This window comes from Manis javanica, chromosome 3 (assembly GCF_040802235.1).
Source record: "Manis javanica isolate MJ-LG chromosome 3, MJ_LKY, whole genome shotgun sequence".
NCBI lineage: Eukaryota > Metazoa > Chordata > Mammalia > Pholidota > Manidae > Manis > Manis javanica.
This window is the reverse complement of record NC_133158.1, coordinates 9,318,038-9,344,670: the sequence shown is the minus strand read 5'-3', so window position 1 is coordinate 9,344,670 and position 26,633 is coordinate 9,318,038. Positions and strand designations below refer to the sequence as shown.

At 38.7% G+C, this 26,633-nt stretch overlaps 1 protein-coding gene across 18 annotated transcripts in view; it reads left to right on the top strand.

Annotated features, from left to right (window-relative positions):
- Window positions 1–26,633, top strand: part of FHIT (fragile histidine triad diadenosine triphosphatase) — a 1,286,968-nt gene that overhangs the window by 385,160 nt on the left and 875,175 nt on the right. For 2 of the 18 annotated variants that reach the window (XM_073230800.1, XM_073230801.1), the window contains exons 4-5: window positions 6,958–7,056; window positions 7,639–7,911. The exons of 13 other annotated variants lie outside the window; for them this stretch is intronic. The gene's annotated coding sequence lies outside the window, so the exon portion shown is untranslated. Of the gene's footprint in view, window positions 1–6,957; window positions 7,057–7,113; window positions 7,912–13,280; window positions 13,495–26,633 lie in introns of those variants that run through there. 3 more of the 18 variants (XM_073230807.1, XM_073230805.1, XM_073230811.1) reach the window with 3 other exon arrangements.

Sequence of the window (26,633 nt, the reverse complement as noted above, 5' to 3'; positions counted from 1 at the left end):
GATGAGGTAATGAGTTGAGGTTAAGTATTTTGAGGAGAGCAACTAGGAAATGCAAAGGAATATTTTCTAAATGTTTTTACTTGTTTTCACTTCTAGTGAGGTTAAGTAAAATCAACTGGATCTGAAATTCTCACACATAACAACTATTAAGTAAGGGAGAAAAAATTTACATGGAAGGCCCTAGAGAATAAAAATAACCAGGCAGATTTTGGAGGGTAATTGAGATTCAAAACTTGGAAACAGGGACAGAGTGTAGAGTGAGTTTGTTTTAAGAATTTTTAAGGCATACTTAAGTTAATGTTACCTGGGGTGGCTGATTCTAATTGAAAAACCACAGTCTTTTTAAAGAAAAGAGTCAGGGCAACCACAACCCACTGGAAAAATGAAGCTAGAATCCTGCAAAGGAAAGAGGCAGACTGGGGAAACTCCCAATTCTGTGCATAAGCACTATCCAGATTTTTGACTGACCCCTGAACCACACATGCCTGTGGCAGACACAAAACAGCACAGCTAAAGATAAAAGAACAGAACTGAGATTTGAGCTGCCACCCAAGAAATATTTTTCAATTTGAGTATAACCAAATTAATTGCCTGTTAAAACAAACAAATCAGTGGTTTTCAAAGAACTCTGATTTCAAAGTCTTTACACCATAACATTCATATTCATGCATTCACATGATGCAACCCGAAGTTACAAATCATATGAGGAACCAAGACACTATAACCCCTTCTGAAGAGAAAAGGCAATCATCTGAGACTAATTACAAGATGATCCGGATAAAGGAATTAGCAAAGATTTTAAAGCAGCTATTTTAACCATACTCAGTGAAGGACAGAAAAATATACTTGCAATGAATAAAAATATAGTAGGAAGAAACTAAAGAAAAAGAACCAAATGGACATTCTAGAACTGAAAAATACAGTATTTGAAATAAAAATTCACTATGTGAGCTTACATCCATTGGAAGTAACAGAGGAAGGTGTCAGTGAACCTAAAGATAAATCAATAGAAATTTTCTTTCTGAAGAACAGACAAAAAAATATTTAAGAAAAAAACTGAATAGAAAAAAATGAACAGAACCTGAGGGACCTGTGTGACAAAAATAAAAATGCCTAACATATGTGTAATTGGAGTCTCAGAGGAGCAGAGGAAGAGAACAGGAGAAACATATTTGAAAAGATCACAGCTCCAAATTTTCAAGTTTGGTGAAATGCATACATTTACAGATCAAGAAACTCCAGCAAGCCCCAAATAGGATAAATTTGAATAAAACCATGTCTAGGTACATCTTTTTCAAACTGTTATACTCTGACAATAAAGAGAAAATCTTGACAGTATCCAGAGAAAAATGACACATTACCTTCTAGGGAACAATGCTTTAAATAAGCACTGATTTTTCATCAGTAACTACCAAGGCTGGAAAAAGTAAAAAGACATTTTTAAAGTTTGGGGAAAAAAACAAACTGTTAATCCAGAAATCCATGTATATTAGAAATAGTAAATATAAGAGAGTATATTTTCATTTTGGTATCTTAAAAGGCATAGAACTTTTTAAAGCCAAAATTATAAGACTACTTTGTGGTGTTTATAATGTGCTGGGTATAGTTGTAGTACATATGGCAAATACAGCATAAATAATGGGGAGGCATGGTAAATAAACTCACACAGTTGAGTGGTTTTCAAATTACATATTAGGGGGTATGAAAATAAAATTTCTCAGGGTGGCTAATTCTTAAATACAGGTCAAAAATGTGTATTTTAATGCTTAGAACTACCCATGAAAATACAACAGATAAATTGGAATCTTAAAAATATTTAAAATGATCCTAAAAGAATGCAGGAAAGAAGTATCAGAGGGCAAGGCAGAGAGGGGACAAGCAGAAAACAAATAATAAAATTGTAGCTCAAAACTTGACCATATCAATAATTACATTAAATGTTAATGGACTAAATACTTTAATTAAAAAGCAGAATTTGTCAGAATGAATTAAAAACAGAACAACTATATTCTGTTAAGAGATAATCTTTAATATAAATACAGATTAAGTTTTAATAAATTGATCGAAAAAGATATGCCATGGAAACAGTGTAAGTTTAGAGTGGCTATGTTAATATTAGACAAATTAAACTTTAAGACAAAAGTATTACAAGAGATAAAGAAGAATATTTCATAGTAGTAAACATATCATTACATTAAGATGACATAAAAATTATAAATAACTATATGCATAATAAAATTCCTAGAAAGATCACTTTAAGTATTTTTGAGTCTAGAATTTTTTGAGGACTATGAACTTGTGAGTCATCACGTTCATCTAACAGCCATTTAATAAGCATTGGACTCCAAGCTCAACACAAGTGAAAGAGCATAGTTGGAGAGTGTAGATATTTGATGCCTAACTGCTTATAAGTTGTTCATTACACATTGTTGTGCAATGTATGTTTGCTTCATTTAATGCATTTTATATGTTTGAGCACTTCCCATGATCCAGGATCAAGCTAGGCACCCTCATAATTTAATCCCTCAAACAGGGTTATATTTAATTGCTATAGCACCAGAATAGCTATTAAGTCCTTTCTATTTGGTGCCCAACCATATTTAATGACAGTTGTCTGAATATTACCCCTGCTTACAACGCTCATATAAATTAGAAGTATTTCCCTCATTTGTCAGCAGAAGCATATGTGTTTCAGATGTTCAGTATGTTGCCCCATGTAATATAATTGGTAAATGGTGGGGCTAGCCTTCAAATCCTAGTCTCTTTCCAAAGCTTCCCCCTCTGTACTGCACCATTTCTTCCAAGGAAATATCTCTGATCCATTGTTCTTAGGGTATGCTTATGGGGATCTACAGTGCGCATTCCTGGACACCCTTGAGGACCAATGAACATTTTATGCTTTATCTGGCTACATTCTGGATGCCACACTGGTGCCTATGAAACATGGGGAAGCTTGCTGTTTTACAACAGACATGTGATTTTGTTATAGTTCTCTGGGTAGGCTAGTGTATCAGTTTACTGAACCTGAAATCTTCATATGCATGTGCTCCTGATAGAGTTCTGTATTTGCAGTAGACATGCTTACAGTAAGAATTTAGAGATCGTTGACTAGTTTGCCATATTTCCATCTGCCCAGTGACATGAAAGAAGGGCAGTGAGTGTATACCCTGGCTCGGCGTGGAGCAGAATTTTACATCAGTGCATAGGGTTAGAGGGATAAGTGATTTCCAAATCTTGTCTATGAGTTATGCATTTGAGTTTTGTTACTTCTGGTTAATAGAATTGCACTTATATCTTCATGGGTCAGTATTTCAGAGTTTTCAAATATTCTTGAATACTTTTGTCAAATATTTTCTCTGAATCTTCATAACAATGTTAAGACATAGATATTGTCCCCATTTTAGAAATAGGGGCACTAATTCTTCTGTATTCTGTCCTCTCAAATAGAAGGCTAATATGTTTGCTCCTTTCCTTGACATAGGACCTGTGCAATAAGTTATGGCTTCACTGTATTTTCTTGTGAGAATTATATGCCATTTCTGTAATGAGTGTGACGCTCCCTAATCTGGAATCAGGTGACATGAATCCTGGCCATTGCTGTTACTAGCCAGCTAAGAACTGGTGGCTTATAGCCAATTTAAAATATGATTAATAAAATAAACAGAAAATTAGGAAACAAATCCACTAACCACTACTGCTAATAGAGTTGCAAATATACATTGAGCACAAATGCTCACTCTGATTTTTCTGCAGGCAGGGCAGAGGGAGAAGCACAGGACTTTTCATATTTTATTATCAACAAAATTACATGTCAGAAACTTCACATGATATCTAAGATCCTTTGTTGTTTTTACAATTTTTATAAAAATGGGGCACTAATACCTACCTTTCAGAAAGTTGATGAAATTGAGGCCACACTGGTGCATAAAAGTTAGTTTCCTGTTGTCCTTATATAACCTCAAGACAGGCGCATGGTAGAAATCTTAGGAGAGTCCGGTTGCCCTTCTGTGGGTTATGTAGTGACTACTTATTCAAGCTCCCCTTTGCTGTCAGCAGCTGTGAGAAACATTTTACAGTCTTCTCTGTACAAAATAGATGTTATTGCCCCTGTTCCATAAATTAGGAAACTGATCCCCAGAGCAGTGATGTCACCTGACCAAGGCCACATATAAGAATTTAAGTCAAAATCCAAATCCTTGTTTCTCTGTCACCAAAGCCTGGGTTTTTTTCAGTACACTACACTGTGTCTAAAATACTGAATAATTTAACAGCTTTGACATTCTATCCAAGAAACATTCCAGTTTATAAAGTGGTCATCATGAAGAACTGGCACATACAGGGTTAGAATTCATGGGAGTTCCCCAGCGGAGCCACGACTCTGAAGCTCCGTCATCCCCGGCAACATCAGGGAGAACCTTGTAATGTTTATATTGCACATTTGTGCTTTGTTTTTAAAAAGTAACCTCTTCATTAGTATTTGAGGACTTGGAGAAAGACAGAGAGTGAGGTCACACTGGGACCCCCAGTGACAGCTTTGCCAATACAGTTGGAATGTTCCCCAACTCTAAAGCTTATTTAATGAAAAGAGACCCAAAAAACTTTTCACTAATGTGTAGTGCTCTCTCATCAGCTTGAAACGAGCAAACTGTCAGCCTGCGGAGCACCGTGCCTGAAGTATATGCTCATTAAGTCATGCTCTCTGGGTTTCCTCAGGTTGTCAAACTGCTTGATTGAAAAAGCGTGCAGTGCCGCTCTTATGGTAAAGAGGCAGGGATCAAAGGTTTGGAGAGCTTACTCTTAATATTTCAGTTGGCTTTCATCTGCAGCCAGAAACTGTTCCATTTTACAGTTTTGATTAAAGGACTATTCCTTCTGCATCTTTTTTGGTTTTGTTTATGATTCAAATACTGTAATTAAAATGGAGTTGCTTTTGTAATAGAACTACTAAATCATCCAGATGAAAACCAAAGGGAAGGGCTTGATATTTTGTGCTATAACAGTAAGAGCCCACTTGGGTGTGTTGGGACTGAAACAAATTGAGAATAAGAGATTGGGATGGGTTTTAGCTTTGCTAAGTCTCTGTGGCAGTGTTTTCTTTCTTTGTTTTTTTTTATTGAAGTATCGTTGATATACAATCTTATTTTGGTTTCAAATGAACAACACAGTGGTTCAACAGTTACCCACATTGTCAAATCCTCACTCCCTCTAGTGTGGTTGCTATGTATCAACGTAGAAAGATGTTACGGAATCATTGACTCTGTTCTCCATGCTGCACTGTCACTGTGACCAACTTGCACTGTGATTGCGTCTGTGGCAGTGTTTTCATTTTAGGCCTTATCATTACCTCCGTGGGTAGGTTAATCCTTTCTGAGAGCTAACGCCCTTAGCCTATCAGTGATACTTGATTTGTATATATGGTAGCTTTAAAAAATACCAAAGCTCCATCCTGGACCAAATAAAGCAGAATCTTTGGGGATAACTGTTTTTAAAAGCTTGCCAGATGAGTCTAAAAGGAGCCAGGGTTGCGAGAGATTGGACCAATTTGACTCAAGTTGTGCAGAATTGCAAGTCATGACTAATTCAGCAGCTGTTATCATCAACGCCACAGCATCAACCAATTTCCTAAAGGGCTGTAAAACCTAAAGGGTTTTAGGTTGAGACCTTTTCAGAAGATTAAAAACCCTGATTTATGGGATCCACTTCCATCTATTGAAGATATTTTTTTTTAGGAATCTCCATTTTTAAGAAGAATGCTAAATGAATCTTATTTATTAAGGTTTGAGAATTTGCTAGAGAAGCAAGATGATCTTTGTAATTGAAGATGAGTGGAACTTCAGAAGCAAGTGCACAATTACAGTAAAATCAGGGCAGGGTTTTCTGCTTTGTTTTGTTTTTAACAGTAGAGATTTTGGTACATTCGTCTGGGCTAACTGGGATCCTGCGTGGTTATAATAGCATCGGCTTTATTTTGGGGGAACCCCTACCACTCACATACCATCTACTACCATAGGAAACCCAGGAATATACACACATTCCATTGCTTTTATAACCTTTAGATACCTAGGCCTAATGACTAGGGCCGACGCATTTTTTAAGAGCCTATTAAGAGAACTAAAAAAGAAAGGAAAATTAGTTTGGTTTCAATGTATGGAGAAATTACAGAATCAGTACACTTAGATATATAATGAAATTTCAACAAAATTGAACATTTTATTTATATTAATTACTAAATTTAGTGATTATAGAAGGTCTACACTTGAGATAATTTATGAATTAACTTATTTTACTTAATAATTTCTGAAAATGCATTATGATTGCTGGGAAATTCTAGCCAATTTTAAAATCAAATAAACTGCAGTATATGCAACCAAATCATTTTAAATGAAAAAGTATAAAAATATTTTCAGAAATTTCATACCCAACAATTGTTTAGTATAATACATATGATATGATATGGGGTTGAGCCTCCCAAAGAAAATGTGCCAAGGGCTGAGGAAGATCATGTCAGTGTACTTCAAGATTTGCTAATTTTGTATATACTTCAAAATTAAAGGATATTTAATCGTCCTGGGCTCATTTCTCATTGGTAAAGCTATCAAAATATGCCTAACTAGTCTTTTAAAAGTGCAGTTGAAACTAAACTTAACATTTTTTCTTACCTTCCTTCCTCTAAAAAAAAAGAAAGCCAAACAATAAAGGAAAAAAAACTAATATTTTTAGCAACACATTATATTACCTTTAAAACTGCATTACTTACATAAAAGTTGGGTTGGTTAATGAGCATCAAACAAGACTGTCAAGGCAAATTGCACACTATGCCTCTTGCTCAGAAAATTACCCCAAAGAAATTACTATAATAGTAGTGAATAACACATGACTACAATAAAAGTCAGAAGTAGATGCCGTGGAAATTTGGAGATCAGCTGATAATTAGAGCGAATTTTTTGAATTTTCCAGGTCATATTCATATGTGGGATTTGATTGCATATAGGTCACCAGTTTCAGGATTCTTCTGCTCTATATCTTATGATTCCTGGTACTGACATCTAACTTCAGGTACATGTTCCTCTCTTATTAGCTTGTTTTGAAATTTCTTTTGTAAAATGTACCACAGCTGTTTTATTTGTCAGTTTACCTTCCTTTTTGACTGTCACCTCTCCTAGAATGTGAGCTCAAAGAAAGTAGGAGCTATGACTGTATTTTACCAAATCATGGGAACGAAAGGATGACAACTGATCATTTTGTCCTTGTCAGCCATGATCAATCAGGAGTGTCATGCTATGAAGAACAATGTTGCAAATACTTAACTGGTCAGGAAATGTTTTAGGACATCGTATTTAAACTTAAGGTTCTCTAACGCCAAATCAGTAATAAATGGCTGATGGGAGGGAAGCTATTTCCAAGTTTCATATAGCTCTCTCTTACCTCCCCCAGCATCAAAAAAGAAAAAAAAAAAGCCAAAAGAACCAGGTTTTCCATAAATTCTGTGACTTTTAGATGAATAAAGTCTTTATACTTTTGGAGAGAGGCCTGGAAATGTCTTGGCAATATGTCAACTGATTAATACTTTAGAATGATGATTGACTAGAGAGTGGAAGTGGAGCTAATAGCCTCTTTTTTTCCTCTTTATTATTTCAGACTAATCGGTAAGTCATCGTGGAGGTGTGGGGTGTTTTGGCGTCAGCTGTCTAGGAGCTTCAGGTGACAAATGGAGGGAGGTATTTGATCTTTGTGAGGTGGTGGCCTCCGCTGCAGTGGAGCTGGGTGACTTGTGCTGTGCTGTTTGCGAAGCTCAGGGCTGCTACTGGATTCCTGGCAAGGTCTGTGGAAACTTCTACTGTGACCTGCTGTGTGCCACGTCATATTAGACACTGGGTGGGACACAGAAATGGATCCAACACAGTCCTAACTGTAAGTAGTTCAAAAATCTAGCAAGGGACACATACGCCTGTAAGTCATTATTCTACCAGGTAAAAAGTGTTAAGTGTCTTTAAGATATGAACAGATACTATGGGAGCCATTAGCTTATGGATGGATGTGTGAAATCTGCCTAATTGGGAATTAGTGATTTGAAACAGTGTGAGAAAGTCAGACCATCTAGTACCGACCGTGTATGCTGGTAACAGCAGTTAGAATCACAAAATGGCTCGGAAAGGAATGCTGGCATGAGAACCTGTTCAGGATTTTCCGGGCTGCATAAAGCTCCAGGTCTGTATCAGTAAGACAAGATTCAGGTGAATTATATCCTAGAAGGTCTGAGCTGAGCCTCGTCCTAGAAAGCGTGCAGGGGTTTAGATTGAAATTTCCACTCGTTCTTGGGAGAGGGTGTGGCTTTCACAGGAACCGGTGTGACTGCAGTTGCTGTTGGGGTGCTCATGCTCTTCTGTCTCTAAGGAAGAAGTGGCTGAGCTCCCACCTGAGTCCCACAAATTCTGAAGAGAGGTGGATTTTTCACTGAAATAAAAGTCGTATATTTGAATGCCAGATCTGCTTCCACTCGCTGAATTCACTCTAATAGAATCAGGGCCTGAATTCAAGGGCTCACCTCAAGAAGCAAAGGATTAGCAGGCTTCTGCTCCCACGCCTTCCCCTGTGGATTTAAGTAACTTCCAGAATATGCATGTTTTGAATATTTGCACATATTATTATTATGGACTGAATTTAGTCCCTCCAAAAGTCATTATGTTGAAACCTAACCTCCAATGTGACTGTATTTGGAGATATTCAAAGAGCTAATTAAGTTCTAGTGAGGTCATAAGGGTGGGGCCCTAATCCAGTATAACTGGTGTCATTATAGAAACAGGAAAGGACACTAGGGACGCACGCACATAGAGAAGAGACGCTGAGCACAGCCAGGAGGGGGCATTTTGCAAGCCAAGGTGAGAAGGCAAGGGAACAAATCTGCAGACACCTTGATCTCAGACTTTCAGCCTCCAGAACTGCTAAGAAATACATTCCTGTTGTCTAAGCCATTCAGTCTGTGGCATTTTGTTATGACAGCCCTGAAAGACCATATAGTTATTGGCAAATCTCCCCAGTGGGTATGATTTGTGAGCCTGTCAATGACAAGTTAAATAAAATTCTTAATTTGGTCCAGAGCAACTATGAAAGTCCTTAAAAAATTACCTTCCTGTCCTTCTCATTAAATAGTGGCCGCATAACCATAGTGTGAAGCTGCTTATTTGTGTAGGACAATTTTTTCATTTAACCACCTAGTTATCTCACAAATATTCTTTGAGTGCCTGTTATGTACCAGTTACTCACAGATTATGCTCAGAAGGGGCTGTCAGTCTAGAAGCAGAAATACAGGAGGCACATAAAATCCTGTCATTTGTACAAATGCTGTGGGTATGCGAAGAGTGGAAGATTCGCTGCAGCTGGGATGCAGGGACGACTCCTAGAGGGGGCCTTGAAGGAAGGCTTTGGAGGGTAGGTGGGATTTGGTCAGGCAGAGTAGGGCAGTGGGGAAGGAAAGTTGAAGAGGGGAAGGAATGGTGAGCAGAGGCTTAGAGGTAGAAACCTTGGGCAGGTTTATAGGGAGATGTGCACTTTGACAGAAATACATCTAAATAAAAGTTGTATATTTGAGTGCCATGTCTGCTGCCACTGGCTGAATTCAAACGAATACAATCAGGACCTGAACTCAGGGACTCACCTCAAGAAGCAAAGATTAGCAGGCTTCTGCTCATTGAGAAAAGACTTCCACGAAGTAAAATTTTCCTTTGGAAGGCTGAGTCATGTCAGACTCAGAGGGCTTCTTTCACGAAGGAGTGATGAGATGCCAGGCACTGGTTTATGAACATCCTTACATTAACTCATTGTAACCCTACTAAGTAAGACTAATATTATCCCAGGTTAATTATTGGGGAAACTGAGGCACGGGTGGGTTTAAACACTTGCCAGTTACTTGTAAATTGTGGAGCAGGGATTTGAAGCTAAGCACCCTGGCTCCAGAGTCCTTGCTTATGTAAAGGAGGCCTGAGCATCAAAACCAAAGTATGAGGGGAAGTACAGGGTGTGTGTGGACTGATTTGCAAATGGGGCAAGATGCAGGCTTTGGGAAAGTGGGCACCTTGTTCTGTATCCTTGGGCAAAGAGGAGGGCACAGCCCTTGCCTCTGATAGCCATGGCAGGGGGCGTCACAGTACCCGCGGCCATCTTCCTCTCAGTTAGCCATGTTTGCAGCCATTATGGAGATAAATCGTTGGTTCAGGGAAACAAAAGTGTTTTTCAGGCGCTTTGCTGCCATGGTTAGCCTAGGACAGGGTTATGAAAGGAGCTTTTTTTGCATCCGCTGCCTTCCGGGGTTACATTCTTAGTGAATCTGCTGCCTCAAAATGGAGCTTGTTAGTTGCGTGTCATCGGAGGGTGGCAATTAGTTCCATGTGTCTGGTTGGGTGCCAACCCCCAGGGCGCCAGACCTCAGTGGGGGAGCCACTGTGTGTCATGAATTAGTCTTTAAATAAAAGCAAGTTTTTAAAATGAAGCATGCTAATTTGGGTTTTGCTAACCCCCTCTGAAGAAGGGTTGGCCTGTTCGGTGCCAGCTGGCTGAGCTGGCATTCGGCAAGAAACTGGGTCCCTACCAAAAATCGCATTGCTCCCACCTCCCCCTTTGGGAGCAAAATGGCAGCGAGGAGCTGGTTGGCACTGAGAAACAAGGTGAAACAAGGGCCAGGCGCGCACAATGATGGACTGATTAAAGGGAAGTGAACTGCCATGGGGTCCCCACTTCCCTCACCACTTTAGAAAGTGCCCCTCTCTCCCCACTCACGCTGTCCTCAGCCACCCATTCAGTGACTTTCTACATAAAAGGCTTCCTCATCCAATTGCTTATACACTGCACCTTTTATACTCTTCCAACTCATACTTAAGGGATTATCACTGCAGCTTTTAACTTCCCCCAGAAAGAGCTGAATGAGCGTGAATGGGGCGGAAGAGTCTGCAGTGAGAAAGTGTCCCCCACCCCAAAATGCTCACAAAACCCCTAATCACGATGTAAGAATGCTGTCCTGTTTTTGGCGGCGGGTGGCTTCAAATGTGGCTAATTAACAATTATCGTACATATAGGCAATAATTACCAGGAGTTGTGCGGCGCATACAGCTTGTGGAAATAGAATGCGCTACACACACGGGCCCTGGTCACCTTAACATGGCGCTTTTTCACATTAAGAGCGATCCTACTGATCAAGGTTTTGATTCTTGAAACTCAGCCCTTGGCCCGCTAAGTGCTGGTTGGAAGATTATTTTCTTAACACTTAGCAGGTGGATGATTTGATTATGAGAAATGGCAACTATGTGATGCAATCAGCAATTGAAAACAGGAAACGTCCAGTTATGTATTTATTTGGTGGTGGGGGGTTGCAAACATCTCTGTTTTCAAATAACATTTCTCAGTATTGGGAGAGGAGCCTTGTAGTAAGTAGGCAGGGCAAAAAAGAATTTAAATAAGCTTTACATTTTTTCTGAGGATCCAGGAAAGATGGAAGCATTTTGTCATATGAATGTATTTGTGTAGCAGATTGCTGAGAGATATGGGTCGTCCTGGTTACTAATGTAGTGTACATTAAATTTCCTGGAGTTTTTTTTTTCCTGTTTATTTGATGCCAGCGTCTCTTCTCTTCCAAATGCAGGGTATTAAGTTTACTAATAAACTGACACCCCATTTCTAAGAGACTCAGCCTGAAAATCTTCCTGATGGTACAGGATTTTTTTTTTAAGTGAGGCAAAATTGACAATGAAGGACATTTTGAATACTTAAGTACTATAAATTATTTTAAGGGGAATTTTATGTTTTCAAGGCAGTGCATTTTACAGTTTCCTTAAATACTCATTTAATATTTTGGGTATCGGCAGGACTATGTGTTGCTTTTAAGAATAGGATCTGATAATAAGCCCATGGAGCCTTTAATTTATGACAGCGTTGTGGTGGATCTGATATGGGATGCATGTGATTATGTCTGCAAGCTGAAAATAAACCAGCTGGTATTTGTTCTGAAAACATTCCGAGAACACCCTCCTGTTAATGGCCCATGGCTTGATCCAGCATCTGGTAAACTAATATATTGTCATTTTTACCATGAAAGTCAGCACAAATCATTAATGATTCTGGCAGCCATTTGCGTTCTTCTCTTGTCTAGAATACGCCAATTACCATGAAATTATTCCTATTAGCAGCATGATTGAATGATAGTAACCTGACCATAACTTGTTGGCAGAAATTCTTTCATAATGACAATAATGATCTGTTCATTTGAGTCCTTGCTGGGCTCTGTTAAACAGGAAGGTTGGATATTATATGTTTCTAACCCTCATGACAATACTTCTTAATGACTGTGTGAATTGAAAGAAATGTGCTTTCTTGCAGATTTATTTCAGTGTGGGAACTTACCATTTTTGTTTAACTTGTTGGGGGAAGGAATCACTGTTTGCCATTAAAAGTAGTGCTCAGGAACCATTTTGCAATATGCACACATTATGAGCAACACCAATATATGTAGAGCCTGGTAGAATTCGTCTTTGCTCTTATTATAGACAATGCCTGAAGTTTTCAATGAAATATTTCACATACAGTCATCACCAAAGAATGAAGTAATACTATCAATGCCAGTGATTAGGAAAAATATAGAGAGCCCAATACTGCCGTGATACTGATAATTTAATTACAATTTTTCTCTTAACTCAGACTTGATCTGTACGGTCACATGACCAGCCTAACTGAAAATGCCTATCAGGCAGCTAGTCCAAGAGATGTAAGAGGAGCAGTGGGAGGGAGGGACAGCTTAAGTTTTGTGAAAATTCTTTGCAGGACCTCTGTACAGAAATAGGACACATTAGCCATATTTTCCCAAGATCTAGGGAAACCAATTAATATACTGGATGCTTCTTGTGGTCCACTTCTTGTCTTGCTTTTTACTTGGGCCGTTGCTGTGGAAATCAGCTTGGGGAAGGTGTGACCCAAAGCCTCTTGCCTAAGCTGCATTGGGTGTCCCCGTCTTCTGCCTTCGAGCTTTTCTAACACATTGATGTGGGACTGGAAGCCTGGAAGTACAGATGGGTTAATGCGCTTTGTACTAACTCCTGACAAGTGGGACATGGAAACTGCTGAATAAATGCTCTTCTCTTCCACATCTTGTTCAAAGAATTCTGAAGCACATTATACATATGCATGTACATCTGAGACACATAAGGTTTCTCAGAGAGTCCCAGCAAGACTGAGCCCCAGCTGCCCAGTGGCCATGAGCTTGCAAATACACCCTTACATTGGGTTTTCCTCCGCAGAGGATGCTGCTTCTGCTCCACCAGGATCAACTTTACTGGCTCCGCATGCCCCATCTCAGCTGCTAGAGTGTCGGATGCTAAGGTCTCACAGATGAACCCTTCTCAAGAGAATTATCCTCAGTTGAGGGGAGCCTCCTTCCCCAGAATACCTGCTAAATTTCCCTACTTTGGACCAAGAGCATTCCAGAGCCAGTGACTAGCTGAACCTGTCAAGGTGAGATGACTCTGTGGTGCCATTCATACCCCAGAGCTTCCTGTGGGATCAGGATGAGGCTAGATTTCAGGTGAAGCCATAGATTTCTTGGCTTCTTCTCTGGCGCATGCACCTCCTCATTGCCTTATAGCTTTCTCCTGAGGGCGGGTGCTTGCTCAGGTATGCTCATTTTAGGCTTTACTTCTAGGGAGCCTGAATTAAGATACCCTTTTCTCCTGTTTCTCTCTAGTCCCCCAATCCTATTTCCTAGGGTCCTTTCACCTGCCTTTAAGTTTTTGTCTTAGACTGTGCTTTCTGAGATGGGATGGTGGTGGCGGTGGGTACCCAGCTCACCACGGTGAATATCAGTATGTTCCGAGGCTTCACCGGATGCTGTCTGCTGGGTTAGGTGCCCATGGCCCCTGTTAAGTGCCCTATTGAGGGAACTTAGCTTTAGAAAGAATTAGGCACTGTAAGATTATTCTAAAGTGAATGATTCGGATAATAAATGAAGAAGTTGAGAGACCTACTAGAGGGGGATCAAAGACTTGTTGCAGGAAGTGACTTGAATGCATGAGAAACATTTTGGAGGCAGTGAAGGGAAATCCAGCGTGGAGAGACAGCTGAGTAAAGGCTCTGAGTGCTCTTGAGAACCATTAGTTCAGGCATTGCCATTCCTGTGGCAATACAGACCTCAGGCTAAAGGGGTGGGATATGTCCAGGGGGTGCTTCTGTTTGTTCCACAAATATCTCTCAATAATTACCAATTTCAGGCCTCACTAAGGGCGCTGTAAGTGACAAACAAAATAGAAATTGTCCTGGGTCTCAAAGAACTTTCAGCATAGTGAATACACAAGTAAACATAAACACATACAGTTACAGGTGTTTTTCCTAAGGCTCTGAAGGAAATGAACAGGGTGCAGTGACAGAAAATAACAAGGGTCACATATGTGAGCTCAGGTGGACCAGGAGGTCATTCCTAAGAAGGTGATGTGTAAGCAGATCTCTAAAGTGTGGAAAGAAGTCAGCCCTGCAAAGGGGGTGGGACAAGGAGCAACATGGCAGCCACAGGGATGGCACATATGAAGGTCCTAAGGCAAGAAATACCTAGAGGTACAACCAAAGACCAGTGTAAACTAGAACTAGAGAAGGAAGGGAGTGCACAAAATAAAGTTGGAAGGTAGGGATGAGCAGGGTTTTAGAGAGTATGGTATGTTATTTTATCCTGAATGTAATGGAAAGCCATTGAAGGACTTTTAAGTGCAGAAGTGATGGTTTCCAATTCATGGTTTTAAAATATGATTCTGTTGTGTGGAAAATGGATTGGGGAGGGAAATGAGAAGAGATGTGGGAGAACAATATAAAGACTTTTGCAGTAGTCCATGTGAGGAATGATGAACCCCTGGTCTACAACAGAGTCAATAGATGGGAACTAGAAGTTACTAGAACTTAATTCAGCACTTACTCTCTTCATCACTATTGTGGGACCCAGGGCAGCAGTACAAATGGAGGTCACATACCATCTGTCTAATATGAAGAAGTTATAAATCCAGGTAATGAATTATTATAAGACATGTTTTTTTATCTTTCAACCATGACAATGTAACTCTTTAACAACAAAATCCATAAGTATGACTTTCATGACTGAAAATTGGCAAAATACCAAAGATGACTCACATTGATTATTGCACATGTTCTGTTATTAGGGGTGATATTTGGATGAGTTTTTAAAAAAAAATTTATAAATCACATACTTATTTCAAATAAGTTATTTTCTTTCTTTTTGAGAGGGCATCTCTCATATTTATTGATAAAATGGTCGTTAACAACAATAAAATTCTGTATAGGGGACTCAATGCACAATCATTCATCAACCCCAAGTCTAATTCTCAGCAGTCTCCAATCTTCTGAAGCATAACGAACAAGTTCTTACATGGTGAACAAGTTCTTACATAGTGAATAAGTTCTTACATGGTGAACAGTGCAAGGGCAGTCATCACAGAAACTTTTGGTTTTGATCACGCATCATGAACTATAAACAAACAAGTCAGATATGATTATTCATTTGATTTTTATACTTGATTTATATTGTGAATCCACATTTCTCCCTTATTATTATTATCATTATTTTTAATAAAATGCTGAAGTGGTAGGTAGATGCAAGATAAAGGTAGAAAACATAATTTAGTGCTGTAAGAGGGCAAATGTAAATGATCAGGTCTGTGCCTATAGACTAAGTATTAATCCAAGCTGGACAAGGGCAACAAAACATCCACGGATGCAGAAGATTTCTCTCAAAACAGGGGGGGTGAGGTTCTAAGCCTCACCTCTGTTGATCCCCAATTTCTCACCTGATGGCCCCCCTGCGACTGTGCCTGTCTTAGGTTGTTCCTCCCTTGAGGAATCTTACCCATCTCTGTCTATCCAGTCATCTTCCAAGGCCATACAGGGAAATGTAAAGTTGGTAAGTAAGAGAGAAGCAATATTCTTTGAAAAGGTTAGCTTTTTACTTCTTTGCAGATTTATGCCCTGTGGCTTCTATGCCCAGCATTTGTCTTGAGGTATCTTTACCACTTGGAAGAATTATTATACTCAGTAATTTTCTATGTGAGGCACGAATTCTACTAAAGGGTTATAATTAGGAAGGAAGAAGAAAAGCTATAGAAGTAGCAGACGGAAGAAAACAAGGGAAGATTGATTATTTCTTTGACATATCTTCTTGTAGAGTAACATAAGCATGTATAGGTTTTAACAAACTACTAATTAAATTGAGTACACACATTAACATAATAGGACTACAGATACATAACAAAGCAGACCTACAATTACCAGCCATATCCAGTGAAACCAGGAAAACCAGTTAGGTACCCTAGGCCTTTGTGAAAACTTATCAATGATATGATGGATATTGTCTAACTGAATTTGAATAGTTTGAGAAAAATCAGACAAATTAAAACAATACATTCCTGGGAATGGTTCACATCCAATATGTTCTTTTAACAGTAGATAGTCTATAGTCGCACGATTTTGGAGCACTGCAACTTGCACTTCTGCTAGTTCTTGGTTGAGTTCCGACACTATAGATCCAGTCAAATTTGTTGTTTTACTGTATGCACAGGCCAGCTTAGACATCTCCTTCATTCCCATGGCAAGTCCAGGAACCGGTGGGATGAATGCAGCTACAACTGCAACAGTGCCAGGATCTTTGTTGAGGTTTTTTGATGATCATCTTCTGGAATGACTCTTCCAGAGGATGTTGATGTTGGAAGTTCTTCTTCATATTGTATCTTAATTCGTTTTCTGGGTAGCCAAATTAGGCTTTGATCCTCTGTATAAACACAAACAAACCCTTTGCCCACACTTTGATATGACCTTTATACCATTGTGAAGAACCTATTGGAGATCACCACACAGGAACTGCTTTTTTTTTTTTTAAGAGAAAGGAATATTATCAGAAAAATGTACTTCCATAGTTGATCATGTGACACCCTTTAAAAGATCAAAATTAAAGATATGTAAAGCATGCATTAAACGTTGATTTGCAGTTAGTTTTATCCTATCAGGGAGTAATCCCCCCCCTTTTTTTGTTATCATTAATCTACAATTACATGAAGAATATTATGTTTACTAGGCTCTCCCCTACACCAAGTCACCCCCACAAACCCCATTACAGTCACTGTCCATCAGCATAGCAAAATGTTGTAGAATCACTACTTGACTTCTCTGTATTGCACAGCCCTCCCCTTTCTCCCACCCCCCACATTATGCATGCTAATCATAATACCCCCTTTCTTCTCCCCCTCCCCTTATCCCTCCCTACCCACCCATCCTCCCCACTCCCTTTTCCTTTGGTAACTGTTAGTCCATTTTTGGGTTCTGTGATTCTGCTGCTGTTTTATTCCTTCAGTTTTTCCTTTGTTCTTATACTCCACAGATGAGTGAAATCATTTGGTATTTCTCTTTCTCCGCTTGGCTTATTTCACTGAGCATAATACCCTCTAGTTCCATCCATGTTGTTGCAAATGGTAGGATTTGTTTTCTTCTTATGGCTGAATAATGTTCCATTGTGTATATGTACCACATCTTCTTTATCCATTCATCTACTGATGGACACTTAGGTTGCTTCCAATTCTTGGCTATTGTAAATAGTGCTGTGATAAACATGGGGGTGCATCTGTCTTTTTCAAACTGGAGTGCTGCATTCTTAGGGTAAATTCTTAGGAGTGGAATTCCTGGGTCAAATGGTAAGTCTATTTTGAGCATTTTGAGGAACCTCCATACTGCTTTCCATAATGGTTGAACTAATTTACATTCCCACCAGCAGTGTAGGAGGGTTCCCCTTTCTCCACAACCTCACCAACATTTGTTGTTGTTTGTCTTTTGGATGGTAGCCATCCTTACTGGTGCAAGGTGATATCTCATTGTGGTTTTAATTTGCATTTCTCTGATAACTAGTGATGTGGAGCATCTTTTCATGTGTCTGTTGGCCATCTGTGTTTCTTTTTTGGAGAACTGTCTGTTCAGCTCCTCTGCCCATTTTTTAATTAGATTATTTGTTCTTTGTTTGTTGAGGTGAGTGAGCTCTTTATATATTTTGGATGTCAAGCCTTTATTGGATCTGTCATTTACAAATATATTCTCCATACTGTAGGGTACCTTTTTGTTCTATTGATGGTGTCTTTTGCTGTACAGAAGATTTTCAACTTGATATAGTCCCACTTGTTCATTTTTGCTGTTGTTTTCCTTGCCCAGGGAGATATGTTCAAGAAGAGGTCACTCATGTTTATGTCTAAGAGATTTTTGCCTATGTTTTTTTCTAAGAGTTTTATGGTTTCATGACTTACATTCAGGTCTTTGATCCATTTGGAATTTACTTTTGTGTATGGGGTTAGACAATGGGCCAGTTTCATTCTCTTACATGTAGCTGTCCAGTTTTGCCAGCACCATCTGTTGAAGAGACTGTCATTTCCCCATTGTATGTCCATGGCTCCTTATCAAATATTAATTGACCATATATGTTTGGGTTAATTTCTGGAGTCTCTAATCTGTTCCATTGGTCTGTGGCTCTGTTTTTGTGCCAGTACCAAATTGTCTTGATTACTATGGCTTTGTAGTAGAGCTTGAAGTTGGGGTGTGAGATCCCCCCCACTTTATTCTTCTTTCTCAGGATTGCTTTGGCTATTCGGGGTCTTTGGTGTTTCCAAAGTTATCTTTTAAATCTTCATTTTAGTAAAATAAATATGATGCTATAATTCAGGTGTTTTTTTTGTTTTGTTTTGTTTCCATTTTTAACATAATTTTTGTCTGTGGCAGTAATGACCCAAAGCAGGGATCTGCTGCTAAGGCCTGGGGACCAAGTTCAACCACACTGATTTATATACACATTGTCTATAGTTTCTTTTGTGCCATAGTGGCAGAAATGAGGAGTTGCAACAGCCCTAAATGTTTACTACTATTTGGTCTCTCAGAAAAATTTGCTGACCCCTGATCTAAAGAATTAAAAACTAAGCTGCATTTGCTGTCACAGTGTATAAGATTTGAATATGTTTTCATGAAGCATCTAAACTGATTATAAAAATTAGAGAGATTAAATTACTTTTTTAATATTTTGAAAAAGGTTACATTTCATATAAAATATTAAAGATGATTTATTAGAATTAAGAGGCAAAATGTAAGATATATTAACTAATATAAATATAAAAATTCTGAGTCAATTTAAATATGCTCGATTTAAAATTTTTTCAGTTTTTGACATCTTAATTAAATCTTATTAAATATTATTATAAAAATAAAATGATTTCCAGTTTTTGTGTTTAATGCCTACCTGTCAGTGTAAAAGACTGACATCTCATTTCATGCATGTTATGTTGTGACCTACATATGTTCAAGTTTTAGGAATGCATGCATTACTTAATATTGCAGAATGTGCTTGAGCCACTAGTGCCACAAGTGTGAATGCTGCTGGACTTTGTGACATCTCTGAAACAATAAAACGGCACCAGAACATTCTGATGAGAAAAAATAGATGTGCAGCACTACTGGGAACAGAGATGTTTTTATGCAAGAGTCTATTGCACTCATGCTGTCTAAGAGGACAGATCTGACAAATTAATTAGTCTTTTTCTCATTTAAACCTTTCTACTGCTTAAATTCTGTGCACATCACACGGCAGTGTGCATCTCTGTTGTCTGCACCTTTGCAGTTGCACTACTAACCCACAACCCTTCCCCACATTCAAACTCAGTCACCTTTGCTTCACTGACATCGAACAAGAGAAATAGAGAAGCATTTTCCTGGAGCACAGATGTCATTAGACACAAGAATACAAGTTACTAGTTGTGCTGTGCAAGAGCCAAGCATCAAATCCTGAGTAACCGAGGCTCCAATATGTTCTCTAATCATTTTTGGTGGGGATAGATTTGTGAAATGGAGGCCCTCTAAAGAGTGGGGTTCAGGTTATATCGCATGTTAGAGTAATACAATATGTAATGTTCATATGATAGAAATGCATGGAGAAATAAACAGAAATGTTATGATTGAGGATTTTAACCTCAATCTATGGAAAATGAAGTATGTAAAAATTATCTGAACAAAATAATTGATCACGATGAACTAGATGAACTAGATAATAATATCTAAATTTAGATCCTGATAATAGAGACTAGGTCTTGTTTCTATGGGCCTTTAGGAAATTTGCAGTACATGGCCTTTATAGGTTACAAAGAAATCACAGAATTTTGAAAGGATGAAATAGTAAAGTTCCCATCACCTGATAACAGTGGAATAAACTAGAAATTTCTTCTCAAATTCTTACAACCTGGACATTTAAAAATGCTTTGATAAGCAACTCTTAACTCAAATAAGCATTTAAAAAACCAAGTTGAAAAATACCTAGACATCACTGATAATGAAAGTATAACATTTGTAAAGTTATAGGCTGTAGCTGATCCTGTGCTTGGAAGAAAATGTATAGCCATAAAGAATGCCCATATAATAAAAAAAGAACAAAAAATGAAGTGTCTTAGCCCATTTGGGTTGCTATAACAAAACACCACAGACTAGGTGTCATCAACAACAAATATTCATTTCTCCTAGTTCTGGAGGTTGGAAAGCCCAAGATCAAGGCGGCAGCTGATTCGGTGCCCTGGCCAGGGCCCACTTCCTGGTTCGCAGAGGAGGTCTTCTAGCTGTGTCCGCACTTGGAGGAAGGGATGAGAGAGCTCTGTGCGGTCTTTTTAAATAAGGACACTAATCCCACACATGAGGCTCTGCTGTCATGACCTAATCACCTCCCCGAATTTCCACCTATGTCTTCTTGGGGATAAGATTTCAACATATGAATTTTGCAGGGACATATTCATAAGATAAAGGAATTATACATCAACCTGAAGGAAAGAACAGCAAGATACATGTAAGGACTGCAGAAAGAACCCAGTAATAAGACAAAGTAAAAAATTCAGTTTTCTAATTTAAACGCAGATGTGGTAAATATCATGAATAAACCCCAGTTTCTTTGAAAAGAATGTTAGGCAATGAAATAATCCATCCACTAGCCTAATCAAGGAAAAGGCAGGGAATACAAAAACACAACATTAGAAATGAAAGGTGGGAAAGGAGCCGTGGCTGAGAAATTAGAAGAATCAAAGGAGAGACTTTGCAAAATGATTTGCATTTATCCTTGAAAATCTTGATGGGATGGATTTTTTTTAAATAGGTAAATAAGTCACTCAAAGTTACCCAAGAAAAAAGAGGAGAAAAAAACATTGGAAAAATCTGAGGAAGTTATTACAGATCTGAAAAAGCCCCAGGTCTTTATGCTTTCAGAAACAAGTTAATTTGAACTTTCAAGGAACAGATAATGATAATACTATTTAAAATGGGAATTGGTATGGTTAATTTTCTCTCTGCCTAATGGAATACTGTGAAGTCATTAGATAGGATGCAGAGGTTCTGTGTATGGCTATGGGACAGTCCAAAACATATTAATATGGAGAAAAAGCAAGAAGCAGATCACTATGCACACACGTGTGTGATGTCTGTAAAGGAAAACAAAAGCAACTGTAACAATGTTTGCCTCTGAGGAGAGGAGCTAGGCAGGCTGGAAGACAGGTTGGAGGCATATACTTTTTTTTTCAGAATATTTTTATTACACCCTCAGATTTAAGTGAAAGGCATATACTTTTTGTACGTACTTTTATGCTTCTTAAATTTGATACTCTATTTCAAAGAATTATAAACTTGTCAAGGAATTATAGAAATAAATTGTCCATCATGCAAAGAAAGAAAGCTGCTAATGTGTTTTTATAAAGCCAGCATAACATAGACTTCGGTAACTCTGACAAACCTAGCATAAAAGAGAAATTTATAAACCAGTTCGTTCCTGGACTCACTACGAAACTTACAATACATGTGAGTGAATATAATTCATCTTATTATTAAAAGAATAAATAGGGTGTTTATTCTCAGAATACAAGGGTGTTGCGATAATAGGCAATGTAATAACATACTCCTAGCCACTACCCTACATCGCCTCTCAAGTGGTAGAGCTGTGTGTGCTCTGCTGTCATCCATGTGTAACTACAGTCTGTCTGCTGCATTATATCAATCCCAAATGCTGTTGATTGTAAGGAATTCTGATTTCAGAAATGTTAAAATGTGACAAACGATTTATCTCAGAATCAGTGAAGTACAGTATCCATCATCCTTTCATCCCTCTATCCTTTTGTTCATTTTTCCTTCCTTTCCTTTATATTCACTTTCCAGCTATCTACCTACCTGTCTATTATCTATCTAATCTATCACCAATTATCTAGAATATACCCATGATATTATATACTTAGGTGAAATAAAGCAAGAAGTGGAACAGTTTGTATACAGTAGTCCAATCGATGTGTTAAAAAATGTTTAAATAGATACATTGTGTGTGTGTGTGTGTGTGTGTGTGTGTGTGTGTGTGTGTGTGTGGTTCCTTAAAAGGATTTTTAGAAAACTAAATAAGGATCACCTTTGGAAAGAAGGGAGGGGTGAGAGAAGGGAAGTTTTCCTGCTTTCTGTCTGTACTATTTGAATTCTCTAGCCTTATTCTACCCTTGCCTTTATCTTAAAAAATCAGGAGTTTCCCTGCCAGGGAAATATGGGTCATTTAATGCTTTGTGTACATAAACTACCGGAGAGCCACCCAGATCCCCTCAGGTATTTTTCCCCATTTTTGTGAGCACCACCCCAGCCTAATTCCTTTCAGTGGCTGTACCTGAGCCCATCATTGCCAGACCTCCTGGAGCTATGGGCTCAGGTGGCCTGCTGGGACCTTGCAGGCAGTGCTCAGCCAGTGGTGCCAGTGAGGGACAGTGAAAGCCCAGTGGCCCTGGCACGAGCACCCGCTTCATAGGACTGTCCCAAGGCCCACCCTCGTGTGGCTTCTGGCCTTTCCCTGTCCGCTTTCTTGCCCTTCCTCAGAAGTTTCTTTTGGAAGCCCTTCCTTAATAAATCACTTGTCATTAGTCCTATTCTCAGAATCTGCTTCTAGACCTGAGACATTTATGTTCTACTTTGAATTTATACATTTTTTTTAAGAAATCTTTAAATGTCCTATGTATGTGTGTGTGTGTGTACATATAAGAAATAACAGTAGAATCAAATTATATTGAGACAGCAAGGAAATGAGGACCGGCCTCCTTCCACTGGACCTTCTTGTGTCTTATAGACACTAGAATCTTTGATTTTTATTTATTTTTTTTAACCTGACTTCATCCTCTATTACTGCGGTTTCAATAAAAGGATAGCTGCCCACCCACTTTGGCACAGCTGTTCATTTTCCTGTACATGCTTAAAGACCACTTTTAAGTTCTCATAGCTAATGTATTATGCAGGTTCCTGAAAACTTATGGGTCTCATCTTGGTAAAACACAAACTATCAATTCTCAGTGAAAAAAAAAAAAGAAAAGGCATTGTGTTATTGAAGGATAGTCTCAAGATGGGATTACTAATGGCTCTAAAGAACTCTGCCTATGTTAAGAGGGTCCTGTCTTATGATTTCTCAGTAGTGGGCCTCCATGGGCAAGTGAATTACCAAAAAACACTGCTCATGAATTGCATTGGTGCCTGGAAATACAGAGTTCATTGTCAAATAAAGCACATGCCATTTGGGCACAGCATCTTTGCGTTTTCAAGCATGTCTGATGCCCTAGTTGCTCATTTGCAACAAGTCTGCTGGTCATCAGTGTGAATGAGCAAGGCTACTTTGCAAATGTTCATGCTCCTCAGGCAGTTTATTTATTCTGGTAATTGTCGAAGTATTTATAATCCTCCTGTCTTTATCCTGAATGTGTGCCTGCATTTAGAGCCATACATTTTTCCGGATTTGAGTGGCTGTTGACAGCATGGTTTAACTGTACCATACTCTGTGTGTGTGTGTGTGTGTGTGTGTGTGTGTGTGTGTGTGTGTGTGTACACACATCTATATACATGGGTATTTATTCTCACACCCACAGACAGGGTAATTTATAGCATAACACACATACAGGCTTTCAAAAAGCTCTGTTCCTGTCAGAAACAGCCGAATGTTTTCTGTGTAGTGTAGTGCTGGATATTAGAGGGAAAAGCGGCATCTAGGTGATTATTTCTGAAGAAATAGGGTGAGGAGGTCTTGGGCAGGAAGCCATTCCGATTGGAGGCTGCTGCTGTCAGGGCTTCTCCCACAAGTCCTTGAGAGAGTCGTCCAGCCAAATCATCTGGCCCACCATGCCTTTGTTTGGAACCAGCCCACCAACTGACAAGAGCCTGGGAACTGACTCGTTAGTGAGTAAGGGACGGAAGACACGATTGTGGGAAGAGGTGTGTGTGCAATTGAAGAGAACACATGGCTTACATTCTGCTTCTGTTCCTTTCTGTGTATGTCTTTAATGAGGATGCTCTCCACTGTTAATGGACTTTGTTAGCATTCGATTTTCCTTTTTAAAGGGAGACAGAGATTTGGGGAAATGATGCTTAACCAGGCATTGGGATGTTCTCATTTGTACATGCCCTCACACTGTTGAGGGCTGGTGATCTATTGATACTTGACAGAAGACCTGAAATCTGTTTTTAGCTTATTAAATTGGGCACTGAGCACCTAAAGCATGTTCTATAGTTTTCATATTTTGCTATGGGTATTAGTTTTATCTTGCCTGTAAGACTGTAAGCTTCTTGAGGAGTGGAACTGTGCTTTGTGTTTCACTCATACCTCCAAAGTATGTTGCATATCCTAGCGGAGTACTGAGTGCATGGTTAGTGCTCAGTAAGTACTGATCCTTTGGCCTTCTTCCAAGGTATTCATTCACTTAGCTTCTGCTTAGCTCAGTCACAGGTTATGATAATGGTCAGGTGGGAACTTTGAGTTAATTATTTACTTATTTATTCAGTAGCTCCGAGTATCAGTGTATGGGGTTATTAGCTAGGTATTTTGTTGTTGGGTTTTTATCTGTGGTTTTCATGCCTTTTATTTTCTTTAGCTGAGCAGCCTTTTCTTTAATGGATTCCAATGTGGAGAAACAGTATGTCCGATAGATGAAAGCAGAGTTCTGTTTGAAATGCGTAGAAGTTTAGGACCCAGCTTGAGCAGCTTCCTTGTCATTGCTCCCTCTTGTCTTCTACCCCATTTCTCCAAATATCCCGGAACCAAGTGGTCAGTGAATCATCTCCTAGGACTGAGAAGGCTTCTCTGAGTAAAGATTGTAAGCCTTTTATCTAAAGACAGTGTCTTTGAGTATATTTTCACATTTGGTTCACCATTTAAAAGCGTACATTGTTTTTTAGAACAGTTTTAGGTTTACCAAAAGATGGAGCAGAAAGTACAAAGTGCCCATATACCCATCTCCCCTTGCCCAGTTACCCCCATTATTAGCATCTTTCATTGGTGTGGTACATTTCTTATAATAAATGAATCAATATGGATACATGATTATCCACCAAATTCTCTAGTTTGCATTAGGATTCACTGTTTGTGTTGTATGGTTCTATGTCTTTTGACAAATAACAGTTGTCACATATATGCCATTATAGTGACATGCAGAATAGCTTCACTACCCTAAAAATGCCCTGTGTTCTGCCTGCTCATCTTGGTGTCCAACTTTTTTTAAGGTATGCTAATGTCAATAAGAGTGGTGGTAGCAGGGACCAGGTCTGATACTACAAAAGTCCTGCTGTGTCTCTTCACCACAGTTGGAAAGACCTCCAGGTTCACACTCCCAAAGAGGCAAACTGGGATCAGAGACTATCCCTGTGGCCCTCCTCTGAGGGCTCAGCTGACCACCTATGGCTTTTGTGTTTTGGAAGAGCTGTAATTTATCAGTGAAGCTAAATGTCAACGTAAACTTCACTGGAGCCATGTCATGCTTATTTACAATTTGTTGTGATATATTTGAATCTAATGTGCATTAATAGGTGGGCAAAGGTTAATTTTGCCTATTTTTGTGTCCAGATTCTAGACCTGTCCTTCCAGATACTGGTTTGCAAAGTATATTTTCCTTAGTTTTGGGGCTTGTCATTGACTTTGGTGCATTGCTAATTATGCACGCAGTTTTTAGAATGACGCTGACAATGAATACCAAATATTAATAAACCAATAAGACAAGCAGTTTTCAAAAATCACATTATGTGTACTTAATGCCTAACTGACCTTTTCTGTGTTACTTAAATCTTTTAAAAATTCATTTAATTTCAAAGCCAGAGTATTAGCCTATTTATATGTAAATTGTCTTTAATTCATGCATTGATTTAAAAGACTAATCCAAAAGATCTTTTACCACAAGTGACCTTTTTGACTCTACACTTCTGGGAAAATTGTGGAGTGGTTTCTTGGTGACCTCGTATCCACCTGCGGTATAACATATGCCAATGCTGGTCTGTATAAATCATGCACAATTGTATAGTTTTCAGCCAACATTGAATTATTAATTGTATAATTGTTCCAGTTACTGTTGGAATTTCCACAGAACCATTTGCAGGGATTTTTTTTTTCTTTCTTTCTATTTTCATCTTCAACTAACAAATCGAACTGGGAGCTTCAGTAAACTTTCTTAGCTTTACTAAGAAATATGATCTCTTATTCAAGGGACACAGAGTCAGATGCTTAGTAGTCACCATCTCCAAAGAGCCTTTATAGCAAAGAAGCTTAAATTTAT